This window comes from Apis laboriosa, unplaced genomic scaffold, assembly GCF_014066325.1.
Source record: "Apis laboriosa isolate Shangri-la unplaced genomic scaffold, ASM1406632v1 scaffold45_cov149, whole genome shotgun sequence".
NCBI lineage: Eukaryota > Metazoa > Arthropoda > Insecta > Hymenoptera > Apidae > Apis > Apis laboriosa.
Window position 1 is genome coordinate 2,052,984 of NW_025223361.1, and position 14,848 is coordinate 2,067,831.

The following is a 14,848-nucleotide window of genomic DNA, read 5'->3' on the forward strand; positions in this document are numbered from 1 at the left end:
TTAGTTGTGTTTCTTTTTCCATGTTTTGCATTAAATCTAAAAAATTATTAACATTTTATAAATATTGTCCTTCGATGACTATTCATTTCGATTATATTCATTTACGTTTCAATATTTTCCAAAATATAAAAAATATCTTTTATTACATAAGAACTTGAAATAATAAATAATTGAACACTGTAATTCATCGTATCTACGCGAACAAATGCGCAAAAGGAAATATTCAACTCATTATATATTCAAAATGAAACGAATACTGTGTGACAATAATTGAATATAACAAATTCATGCATATACAAGATTTTAATATATTCGTGGGATATTTGGAGGATTAATTTTAAAACAAAATAAACACAAAAGTTCACTTATTTATTATTTATTATTAAATTATAATTAATCAAAATCGAATCGAAATCGTTTTGTCTTTGTTATATTGCCCTTGTACTGTATTCTCATCTCATTTTATCTCACGGAAACTTAAATTGCCTTTATAATTTAATAAATAAGTCTCAACCGATATTTTTGCACATCAATTTTTGTATTTATTTCGAGCTCTAGAATCAATCTTCCAATGATATTCCATGATTATATTAATACTTTATATATACAAGTTATTAGTATATAGTAACTTTATTGAGAATTAAATAAATTCATTTTTAATTTAGAATATGTAATTAATGTAGAGATCAATCTCGTTTCATCTCTACGACATTCTCGCATCTAAAATGATTTAACATTTCAACGAAATATATATATAAGTTATATTTCCATTTGCTTATGTTATATTTGTGTTCGTTTAAATGTTTTGAAATCGTCGCGTCCTTTTCATTCGAGAACACGAGTTCATTCGAGAACGAGTTTCCATTTACGTATTTCTTTAACCGTTCTTTTTTTCTTTTCATCTTTCCTCCATGTAACGTGTTTCTTTTTTTATTCTCAATTGTAAAAAGTAGACCACGATCCAATGATACAACAGTTTCTATTTTTTTCTGCGCGATTCTTTTTAATTATTTTATAATTCAAGAAAGAATATTGAAAAATTCAAATTTTTTTTATTACTAATAAATTTTCAATTTTTAATTTTATTAAAACTAATTTAATTTATAAAATATAAAATCATTTAGAATTTATTATATTAACGATTAAAGATATAAAGTTATAGAAGCCAATTTAAAACTTGAACAATAACTGAATATAAATTAAAATCAATTGTTTTACTATAAACCAACAAATTGTATACTATAATGTTTCAAATTAGAGGAAAGAGATTTATTATAAATGAATCAATAAATATCACGTGCTTTATCTCAGTCATTCACTTTTATGTCTGAGGACTTTGCGGCCTCCTAAGGGTTCATGGATCAAAGATTAAGAGCCATTGATTTATTACATATTGCATATTTTTATTACATATTTGAATAAGAAATCAAAAAAATTCGAAATTATTAAAGATATTCGAGAAGAAACTCGAGTGCAAATTGAGGGATTCAATACGAGAGGAAACTGTGTTACAGAAATAAAATTCGTCTTAAGAATAATAATAATTCTTATTATGAATGTAATTTTCGTTATTAGTTTCTCAAGGAAAACAAGTTTTTGTAATATGTTCCTAAATCAATTAAATATGAATAACGTCGTGTTATTAATACTTTTTTTATGTAAAAAATATAATTATAATTTTACAAATTTTAATAACAAATAACGTAAAATTTTTTTTTAATTAATAAATTTGAATAATAAAAGTAATAAAAATGAATGAATAAGATACTGGATAAGATTGAAAATATTATTATTTTAAGTGATATGGAAATCCTTATGTATTTTAAATTTTCCTTATGTATTTTAATTTCTGTGTAAAAAAAAATCCCCTATACTATATTTTTTGCTTATTGCTCATAATTATTATTCATACCATTTTATAATGAGTGATAAAATTCAAAGATATAATTTTCATATTACTATTTATTACACTTTACTAAGCATGACACAATATTTAGAAGAAACTCAAATATAGATTACAAGAGAAAGAAAAATAAGAAATATAAAAATTGAGATTTAAACTATATCATTTTTAGTTTTTTTTTATAAAATTATTGTTTATAAGAATGTAGAACAATTCTTTTTTTCGATTCAATTTTCATATCTAAATATAAAATAAAATAAAATATTTCCTCAGATGCATTATCTCCATATTTATATTTATAAGTAATTAATAAGTTTACATTAAAAAATTTTTCTATTGAAGCTAATATTCATAAAACTTTCATATCTCTTAACATTATTATTATGGATTTCTGCACTAAATCCACATGTAATCATATATAATATTTGAATACAATATTTAATGATTTTAATAAATTTTGGTATATTCGAGATGAGATCAATTTCATTCTGAATAAATTTCATTTTTATCAAGAGGAGATTTATATCGAAAATATTTTCGACATTAGAGCGATACTTTGTTCACGATATTGTCCAATAAGTTTGGAGTAAGCATATACGTTTTAAAGATCGATCGATTTTCGACTTGGACTTGGTCCAAATTGAAGCTACCGTGAAATCGCCTCTGCTGCCATACTTAGAATGCACCTTTTACATTTTATAAAGTGGATTTTATCCGTTCCAGGGAAATATTTTATAAATTGCAAGAGCAATCGATGACAGAATGGACGAAATAAGTGGAAAAAGATCAAAATAAAGCGAGCTTTTTCAATTTAATCTTTCTAAAATTCGATCTATACACGTTACCTTTCAAGAGTTTGAGATCGTTTAGATGAGAATAGAAGGAATACAAGTGGATATTTTAATTTTTATATTCAATTTAGATAATCAGATGGAATTACAATAGTTCTAAGATTATAATTATTAGTTTATTTAAAATTTCTCGATGATTCAATTTTTTATACAATATTGTTATTGTTTTCCACATCGTTCGTTTACACAAATTAATACACAAATTAATACACAAATTAATACACAATTATTCGTACAAAATAACATTAAATTGATGTTAATGTTTAGAAATATTGTTAAAATTCACTATTAAAGTTTCTTAATAAAATTGTATATACAAATCAACTTTTATATGATTAGTTAAATTTTTCATAATTCTGCTTTTTATCTTTTTTTTTTGTAATAAAGTTAATTTTCAGAGTTTAAAATATATATTTTTAAGAAAAATAATAATCTTTGTTTATAATAAATGTTCATACATGTTTCCCTTTATGGTTGTATCATTATTGAAAGAAAAAAAAATGTTATCCTATAATATTGGCATAGAATTATAATAATTAGTTTTATTTTCCTTAATTATAGATTATCTTGTTTTTCTTCGTCATCTACTATAAATTTTCCATTATATATATTTATTAAGATATTCATTAAGATAATGCAAAAGTTATATATATTATCATTGCTGATAGCTTGAATTTTTCCTTATTCTTTATTATTTTTATATATAAGTCGACATTAGTAGTTTTTATTTTTTATTAACTTATCATTAATCTATTAATATTAAATATAAATTGTTAAACAAATAGTAGAAAAAAAAAATAAAATAATTTAATAATTTTGTTTCAGTTGCTGAAGGGATATTCGATTAATGATATCATCCAGTATTAATTCAGTAAGTTAAAATTTATTATAAATAACTATTATAATCATTTAATTAATAATTTTTATATAAAAAAATCTATTATATTTTTTATTTTTAAATTTTGACATAAAATAAAAGAGTCAATTTGAAAGAAAAAATAAATATTGTGAAATTTAAAGATATCTTCTGAACTTTTTGTTTAAATTGTTCATTTGTCAATTCTTAAATATACAATACAATAATCTATTTTTGATCAGAAGATTTATTTTATATTATTTTAAATAGATATGCATATTACACAATAAAATAAAAAAATAATGAAACTCGTTAAGACAATATATAAAATTGCGAATTTTTTTTTTTTTTTCTTTCAAAATAATCTTCGAAGAATGTAACATATACATCGGATACTTAATTATTTAAAAGAATTTAAAATTCGCTTTGTTTGGAAAATTACTTTGTAGGAAAAAAAAAAGAAAAAATAAAAAATTTGCATTCTCTCTGTATTTTATATTTTTAGTAGTCTATGTCCAATGTATATGTTATTACATGTGTATTGTATATTTTTACAATAAAAAGAAGATTAGAAAATTAATTAAAAAATTAAAATAATTAATTAAGATACAGAGGAAAAGAAAATATTTATTCATTTGTAAAATTTTTTTTTCATTTTTGTACGTATAAAAAAAATCTTAATTAAAGAAACATTGTTTATGGAATTTTTAATTTTTCGATATTTTTCATTTCTCGAAAAATAATATTTAAAAATTAAAAAAAATGTATTATATTAACAATATTTATTAAAATCATAAAAAACGTTCAATAAATATTTAATCTTGTACACAAGGGAATTTGCACACAAAGTTTTTTAATAAAAAAAACTAAAATAAAAAAATAAGAGAAATTTTTTTCAAAACGAAATTAGTTAAAATAATTTCTCGAAAAGCACAATGTGTTCACCAATCAATATAAGCATTAGCATTAATCTGTTTCTTTCTTTCTTTTTTTTTAAATCTATAGTTTTATAGAAAAATTTCTTTCAATTTGAGTGAATGTTGATTATATAGAATAAGTGATAATAAATTATTGATATTTATAATTATCTATTCTAAACATAAATTTCTCACAAAATAAGAAATAAACAATTACAAAATTTTTCAAAAAATTCTCCAGAAAGAAACACCAATTTGTTTAACGCATACCACGTTAAATCTGTTAAAAAAAAAAAAAATTCCACGTATAATCTGTCAACCTCTAATATACACACATCTTATTTCCAGCAATTCTTTCTTCGTTTTTTCAGAGCCGGTATATCGTGCAAATAATATTTTAACAGATTAACCGGAATATTGCGTTATTAGTTCAATAAGAAGTTCTCGTTCTCATTGTTAACGCGTGTGTGCGTGATTGCCATGACTGTACCCGCAGGATACGTGCAATTTATGATAATGTAGCAGTTTCGCAGTAATCCTGGTATAATTCGAGTTTTCTTGTTCGACTCTGACAAAAAATTAAGATCTTGCTACGTGTAGTGAAATTAACATATTTTTTTTTTTTTTTTTTTTTTTTTTACTTCCCTTAATCACATACATTCTGTACAATTAATGCAGAAAGATATGTTATTATTAGATACATCACGTGAAATCACCTGTTATCATGTTACACATGATTAAGAATTTTATCGCGTGTTATGTGTATTTAGCGATATGCACGCTATAGATAATAATGTTTACCCTTGAAGTAATCGCGGAGTGCGTTGCACTTGGTTTAAAAAGTGACCCATGAATCCAAATTTATCTTGTTAGATCTAATTTATCTTTCGTTATGTAATTATCTGGTAGCTAAGCTGACTGGATCAAAAATGACATCGCGGTCAAGGTCAACAATGTTGATAAGGCGATATGAAACCTCGCATAGTGGTTCTTTGGATTAGAAGAGGGATATAGAATAAGACGTGTAAAAGCTGTTAACGTATGACAGATAGAGATTGAAAGGAACACAAAAATATCTCTCTGGTTGAGGCTTATTTATAGGCAATTTAAAAAATAAAATGAAAATGAATGTTTACATAAAAAGAGAATATTTAAAATATAATAGAGAATTATTATGTTTCTGATAGGTCGTATATTATATATATGGATCTTCTATTTTTTTTCTACATGAAATGTTCTTTTATGTGCAATAACATGGATAGCATTATTATAATTTGTTTGCAGTGGATATATGATTTTATAAAGAAATGTATTGAGCTCAAAATGATGAAAATTTACGTGCAATATAATGAGTTATGCATGGAATTATATTTATATTATATAATGTTTTTGAAAGGGTAAAATTAACCCCTAAAATTTTTAACATTTTATCAAGTTTTAAATACAACTTTGTCTCAGAATTTTTTTTTTTTATAACAGATAAATTATAGAACACTAAGTTTGAACATTTTGTAATTTGAAACTTTTCTCTATCTTACGTTATTACAGAATATTTAAAGAACCCTAAAACTTTGAGTCTTGATATTCTTTCAACTGATATTCTGTTGAGGAAAAAAGAGCTTCATATAAGTGGTTCATAACATTTTACATATTCACCAAGTTTCATTAGAGATAAAAAATTTATTTCAAAAAATAAACTTTTTTTTATTTTTAAATGGATTTTAAAATTTTGTGAATTATTTCAGCGAAATATCATATTATAGGAATTATAGACGTATTTATCGTTATTGTGAGAAAAAAAAAATAAAATGAAAAAATGCAGAAACTTTGAGAATTTTATTCCCGTTTTAAAAAAAATTAATACGCACATACAAAATTAAAATTTAAAATTAAAATTTTTAAGTAAAATTCCTTATAAGATAACGTATGAAAACTTTTATTCTTCACTGTACTTATAACCTATAAGTTGTAATCCTTCTTTATGTCACTAATAACATTACAGGTAAGCAGTTAATGCGACATTAAATACTAGAAGATAAAAAGAGACAATGGAAATTAATCTGCGGCTCACACTACAAATGTCACGTTATAACGTGTGATTTCACGCGACGTTGATATTAATGCGTTTTTATCCTATGGTCGTTCACTTGTTTCGAGGAAAATGATTATTAATTAAAAAAAAAAGCGAATATTATGTATTTAGATAATAGATATAAATCATCAATAAAATTCTCTTTTTATTTCGTATTTAGATACCACATATTTATTTACCACGTCAAGAATTATATAGTCACGCAATTTATTCTTATCGATGATAATATGATCAAAAGTAATTTTCTTTCTAATTGTTTTTCGAAATTATGGTTACGATCAATTTAATTAATTTGCGATGTTATCGAGTTTAAATGTTTAGTTAATAAAGTTAAAAATGTCTTGGAAACGTTAATAATGAAAATTACGATAAATTGCAGAATAAATTACTGTCCTGCTAACGAACGTGTTTAACTTGTTATCTTGTTACCTTGAAAATATTACATCAATATGCAATTAATTGATTAAATGTTAAAGGTCATGGTCTTGATTATATATGTGTAAGATACATGTATATATGTGTGTAATTACTGTATTCGTGTATTTCTAATGTAATATTATAATATAGTGAACTTGGAATATAATCTGTTCCAGATTAAAGACGATTCGATCTTCAAATTGTTTCAAATTAAATTTCAAATTAAATTTCTTCGTTTGAATAAATTGAATTAATCCAATGTTCCAGACTTTTAAAAATTTACATAAATTGAATAACACATTTTAAGTGCCTGTTTTAAAAGATCATATTGATAAATAATCAAGTTCGATATTTTAATTTTTTAATATTATTTTAATAATAATATATAAGAAATATTTTAATAATAATAATAAAATATTTTAAAATATAATAACCAATTATTAATGTCATCATCATATTTGATTTTTCTTTCGACAGATACTCATGTTTTTTTATTTTTGTTTATTTTTGAAATTTTTCTAAAATATTATTCACAACTATTAGGATAATAATTATTATTACGATAAGGTTTAATTAAGCGACAACGAAAAAGAAGTTAAAAGGATTGGATTCCATGATTTTTTCGTTGATAGATTTTCAATAAGAAACAAAATCTTAAATATAATTCTTTGTATTTCACGAATTTTAAAAAAATCCAACGATAAATCTCGAAATATTTTTCTTGAAAAAAATTGATGTGACAAATGTGGAAAAAAATTTTTTTACTATACCATTATCTTTTTTTTGTTATTTTTTACCATTATCTTTTTTTTGTTCATTAAATTTTATCGTTAATAAATCATTAAGAACACATCTTATAGCAACCATTATCATAAAGTATAAACAAAAAAATAATCATGATATTATTAAAAATAATCATGATATTATTCATTTCACAACTGCCATTGTAAATTTAAAAAATTTTTCAGAAAACCGGTATATTATACATATATGAATCAAATTTATTAATATATATATAACATACTTTTTAAAGATTAATCAAAATCACGTTACTTTTTATTGTTACTTACAAATTGGAAAATTATATTTATTTGTCTAAATTATTTGTCTAAATGCACTTAAATATTCAAATTTTATTATACATTAATAATTACACTTTTTAAAGATTGTAATCAAAATCATGTTATTTCTTATTATTACTTATAAATTAGAAAATTATATTTATTTGTCGCAAATTATTTGTCTAAATGCACTTAAATATTCAAATTTTATTATACATTAATAATTACACTTTTTAAAAATTATAATCAAAATCATGTTACTTTTTATTATTACTTACAAATTGGAAAATTATATTTATTTGTATTAAATTATTTGTCTAAAATGCACTTAAATATTCAAATTTTACTATATATTAATAATTACTTATATTTTAATATATATGTATCACTAAATTTCAATAGTATATAATTTCAAGTATATATATATATGTATACTTGTCTCATATCTTAGATAAACATGAAATAGAGATTTATGATTTTCGTTTGTCAAAAGTCAAAATTGTTGGAAAAAATTTGATGTATATTTTTTAATATATGCATACTAATATTTGATGTTGCGTGAAAACGGAAATTCATTGTGTCATTGCTTGCAGAGTTAAAAAAGCAAATTTACCGAACTCGGTAGTTTGTTTCCATCCGCAACGTTCTTGTACAAACTTGACGCAAGAATAGGTTAGCTTCTGGTTTCTAAAAGCACTCGCCTCGATTGTATATATCATATACAAAGTGTTTTTTCCTAATTTTACCAAAAGTGCAGAAGTATTATCTGTATGTCCGCAAATAACAACTTTTAACAATAGATAGAATGTTAATATATTCGTTTTTGAAGAATTGAATAGTTTAGAGAAGAAGACGAAAGTTGCAATATAAAAAATGTTGGTCGAGATTTATTTATTAATAAATTTAATTTTTTATATATATATATATTTTTCACATTGCATGTGTTTTGCATAAATAATATATATTCTTCTTATTCTTCTAATTCAATTATATATAATTGAATCGAATTTTGAATGAAATTTCTTGTTATTATTGGAAAAATTCTGGATAATTATAAAGTTTCTTTTTTCAATCCAATTTCTTCAAATAAATAATATTTTTAAATATTATAATAAAATACTTTTTTATGATCTTTTAATTATTTATTAGATTATTTATTCAGTTATGAGCAATTTAAGATCGACTAGATGTATAAGGTAGTGTAAAGAGGATAGAATTATCTCTATTTAAGTTTCGCTTCATCCAATACAAACTATAATTGTTTATAATTTGATAAATAAATCTTAATCGACATTTTTGTTCCAACTTTCGTATTTTTTTCTTCTCGATTTTCTCCACGAATATATTAACATCCTGTGTATTTTTTAAGAGTTTGATTTTATGTTATGATGATAAAGTTTGATGATTAAGTTTGTATCAAGTTTGAGTTAGGTTTAGTATATAGATTTACTGCTAAGTTTACTATATCATAGAAATAATTTAGTTTAGTTCGTAATATTTCTCACGAAGATCCAAGTAAACATGAGATTATATTAAATTTTATCGAAAATAAATAAAAAAAAAGAGAATAATATTCAATTTAATTGTAGAATTTAAAAAAGAAAACATAAAATTTTGTTTTCTTTTTTTTTTTTAAGAAAATCGATATTAAATATCAACAATCGAATCAATATTTAAAAATTGTACAATCAAATGCAATTTTCTCGAAAATTAATTTTTCTAAATGAAAAGATTTTATTCCATACGTTTTGTTTATTTTCATTCGTAACTAACTATATCTAGAAATAAACCAATTCACTTATAAAAACCAATATTAAACCAATTTCACTTATAAAAATTTTTCAAACTTCATCTGTTTGAAAACGAAACATTAAAAATATTATTCTTTTTTCTTTTTCGACATTATTATTTTTGCATCTAAAAACATCATCCGGTTAATTCATATCACGATTTCGGAGATATCCTATATTATATCTCGTACATTCACGAATAATAAGTAAATACGCGTCTATGTCACGATGCTAGAAAAACTCTCGAGGTTATTTCGTGGTGGCCGCGCACGACCCTGAAGAAACAAATTGCACGTCTGACCTAGCTTCGTGCCACATTTGTGTACACAACTTGCTCTAATCCGTGGCAACTCCGTTTCCTTGAGAAACTTGATGCGCAATATGCCAACCTCTTCCAGCTAATTACAAGCTGACCCTTTCGAAACATTAAGAGTATACTATTAAACGTTGTATTAAATTAGGTCTTTCTTTTTTTTCTATTTTCGCTTCTTAATCTTTTACAGATTGTCTCAATTTATTATCTCAATTTTATTAATGATATAATTTTATGTTATTATATAATATTATATTTTAGAAAGACATCTATTTTAAGAATACATATATAAATAGTAATAGATTGTATTTAAGTTATGCTTGAAATCTTTTAAAGATTTTCAAAAATCTTCTTTTAAAATCTCAAAATCTCTAAAATTGATCGTTTTCGAAATACTGAAAGTTTCAATAAATAGTTTCTTAAAATAGTCTATTAAAATAGTCTATTAAATAATATCTCGAAAGTCTCAAAGGAATTCAAAACTCTTGAGAGTTAATCTGCTTCACTTGTACTATCTATATAACACCCTTCGCGAAGTGTCGAAATCAAATTGATAATGCGAGTAAGACGATTGAGATTTTCAATGATTCCAATCGAGACTTTACTATTATTGATATCTTCAAAGCTTTTTAATGAATTTTTAAATTTCAATATACTTAAGACTTAAATGGATTTAAATATAAATTTATCGCTTGATGAATGCACGATATTTATTTAAAGCGATTCATGCATTCTAAATCATAATAATTATAGAGTTATATAGAGTTTTTAGTTTTTCTATATATAATTACTGTGAAATCTATTAGAACTTAAATTCAATTAGATTATATAAATCGAAGTTATTTCGAATAATTTTTAAAGTATATAAAAAGATTTTTATATAAGAATTGCATGATTCGAAAGCGGAATATTATGTAATGATATATAAATATCTTTATCAGTGCAAGTATTTCGAAAATTTCAAAATCAATTTTTGTTTTTTTTTTTAATGTAATACTATATTTTTTACGCGAAAAATTCGAAGAATATTAAATTCTATATAAGAAATTATTGATTTTTATTTAGTTTTTAATCAATTTCAATGAATTTTTTTAATTCAATATTACAAAATAATATTTTACTTTAAAAATTAGGTTTAGTTTATTTTTTCTATAATTTATTATAATTCATATTATTATATTATCGTAATTATTATTAATAAAGAATAAAATTTTTTTTAGAAATAATTCTTTTTTTATTTATTTTTAAATTGATAATAATTACATTAATTACATTATAAATGCGTAATAGTTATTAGTAGTATTAAATTATTAATTATTAATTTTATTAAAAGAGTTAATAAATAAAAAATATATTTTTTCATTCGTAATATTATTACTAATAATAAATTAATAATAAATTAATAATTTAACGATAAGTAATATTAATAATAATAATAGTTAATAATAATAGTTATTTAATAATAACAACTAAAGTATTATTTACTATATTGCATATACGTAATATTAATTATTAAAAGGTTAAAAAGAACGTTTTGAAGAGATTAATCTCTCATTTGATATTTATTCTTTTATTTTCTGCTTATTTTTATTAATTCTTGTATTTTTTCTTTTTCTATAAATAAAAAAAATACAGATAAATATTAAAAAAATACACATTTTAAAATCAATGCAGAAATAATATATCGGATAACAAAAATAATGTTATCGTTGTGGTTTTGATATTTCCATTTGTTTATTACTAATTAAAATAAACCAGGAAATCATTTGATAAAAATAAGTTTATATTTAACAATTTTGATAACAAGTAAAACTTATAATACCTTATAAATTTATTTATTTATTATATTATATGATTAATTGAACATAAATAAAATCACAAATTTTAAATAATTATGAAATTAAATTAAAAATTAAATTTAATTTACATTTTTTTTATAAAAGTAAATTTTTTGATAAAATAAATTATTGATTAATAAATTATTAGGAGATAAAAAATCCAAAATTTATAGCTGAATATTTTCTTCCATGAAATTGTTGGATATTTATTATATTTATATTTCATGCAACACTTAATAAATTTACATTTATTTAACATTTTAATACCTAAAAATTTTGTTTTCAAATTTTTATAATAAATTCTTTGTAATAAATTACGAATAATGATAAAGTAGATAAGTATGATAAATATATTTTACATAAGTTTGATAATAAACTACCATAATTTTTGGAGATAACTGAGGAAAAAAATAAACAAATAATTATTTATATTTATTATTCTTGTATCACGAGTATGAGCTTAAGAGTATTAACAATATTAAACTTTTTAATGATGAAATGTTATTGAAAATATTTATATGAAAGAATTTTATATGAAAGTGTATATTTATTTGCTTTAATTAAAATCAAACGTAGAATAAATACATCTACTGTAAATTTAAATTAATTATAGAAATTAATTACAGTCTTTAACAAAATGGCAAATACTAATATTAAAATTCCAGTAATACTATTTTTTAAAAAGTAATTAATTAATTTATATAACAAATTATATACATTAATATAACAATACATTATATATAATACATTATATAATATAACAATAATATATGCAACACATATTGATTGAGATTTATTACTTAAATTGTAGTTTAGTTGTTAAAATGATGTTTTAACGAACACGTTGTTTGTGAAACAGATACAAACGAAATAATAATTAAACTGAAAGAAAAAATAATTTCAATTTCGTGCAACGTTAATTCATTTGCGTCGAGTATAACAAAATTTTTGATTTCTTTATTAAAAAATATATTTTTCGTTTCTTTTTTCAACTTTTATAATAAAAAATATTATCATTTTTATTATTTTTTTACGAGATTAGATTTTTACGAGAAATTTATCATTTTTTTACGAGACGATTCTATATTTATCATTATTTCAAAATTAATCATTTATCCAGTATGGATGTACTCGTGTACTATTAAAATTAAATCTTTGTGCAAACACTCGTGATAATGTACAGAGATTTTGGACGAATTTAATAAAAAATGAGAAAGCAAACAGGAACGTTCGTATACAGAAATATTAATTGGAATTTATTTTTCAAATCACGAGTATTTTAATTTTGCATTAAGGTAAAAAACAAAAAGAAAGATAAAATAGCTCTATCTCCTTTTTGCTTTATTCAATGCAAAATTAACATCTTAATTTGAAACACATTTTTCCATTTTTATTTTAGGCTTTAGAATCATCCCTTAAATTTTTTAATTTAACAGCATTTTGTTCGAACATCCTGTGTGTACTAATCGAATAACACAAAATGGGCGTAACTGATAAGTGAGACTCGATATTTTGAAAGAAAACGCCCATTTGACAAAAGAGATAAAAAAAAGAGATAAAAAAAAATTCACATTATATTTACTTAACTTCTTCTTTTTAAAATAACATATCATTAAGCTCTACACTTTTCTAGGTTAAATATGTTTTTTCACAATCTCTCGATCGGTGAATATTGATCTACAAATGGTCGTAATTGGAGTGTAACCATACATGTATGCGGTATCTTTAATCATTTGCAATCATGCATTTATATTAATAAATATCAAAGTAATTTTGATAAATTATTTAATACTGATCTGGAATTTATTTATATAACTAAAATTTCAATGATAAATAATACAATGGTAATAATAAATGTATCCATAGATAATGTCTGAAAGATCTTTTTTTTTTTATGAAAGAAATATTATCTTCTTCATTTGTTTTTTGATGACATTGTTAAAATGTTTCTGTTGAAACTTTATTCAAATTTTAATCTTCTTAAAAACATTCGTTAATTGCTTCAAAATGACGATTCTTGAGATGTATTTTTAATTTTTGAGAAAATAGCTATGTGGATTTAAGTTAGAAGAATAGGAAAATTGTGGAATTATAAGAATGTGTGTAATCAAATTTAATTAATGAAATTCGTATAATATTGCTGTATGCTTCTGTTTTATTTTTATAATAGTCAATAGTATTACACTCTTATTAAATTCGTTGTCGAATCATTTCTCTTATTTCAATCGAAATAAAATCGATATTGAAGTATACATTTTAAATAATAAAAAGAAAAAAAAATGGTATAATTTTGCTAAATATTTCATCATTTCATATATTTACATAAATTTAAGTGTTATTTAAGCTTCAAAAATATATATGTTTTTTAAATAAAATAATAAATCAGTCGAAGGTATAATAGAACAATCAAATTTATTAAAAGAACAATCAGATTCATTCTTTCATCTCAATGCAAATATTGAAGCAAATATTTTTCTTTTGTTCTAAGAGAAATAAAAAGTATTGGAAATATTTTGATTGAGACAATTTTGTGGCAAACTACAAATGTGTAAGTAACTTTTATTAAAATTTTTAATCAGAAGTGAGAAGATAGATTATCAGAATGAATAGAAATATAAAAATCAGTTCTGAACAGAATAGAAAATAAATATTCAGATTTACCTATATTCAACTCATGAAATGTATTGAACATTTTGGAACAGTATACAATATTCTCTATAAACTTCCAAAAATATTCAGAATAACTAATATTAATTAATAATCTAACAATCTATATTTTAATTTTTTAATTATAAAACTATTAAATAATA

The 14,848-nt window shown here is 21.7% G+C and overlaps 1 protein-coding gene across 2 annotated transcripts in view; it reads left to right on the top strand.

The window, feature by feature from the left end:
- LOC122716442 (beta-1,4-N-acetylgalactosaminyltransferase bre-4-like) overlaps window positions 1-14,848 on the top strand; it is a 107,113-nt gene that overhangs the window by 30,879 nt on the left and 61,386 nt on the right. For both annotated transcript variants that reach the window (XM_043939504.1, XM_043939503.1), the window contains one exon: window positions 3,580-3,625. The gene's annotated coding sequence lies outside the window, so the exon portion shown is untranslated. The remainder of the gene's footprint in view (window positions 1-3,579; window positions 3,626-14,848) is intronic.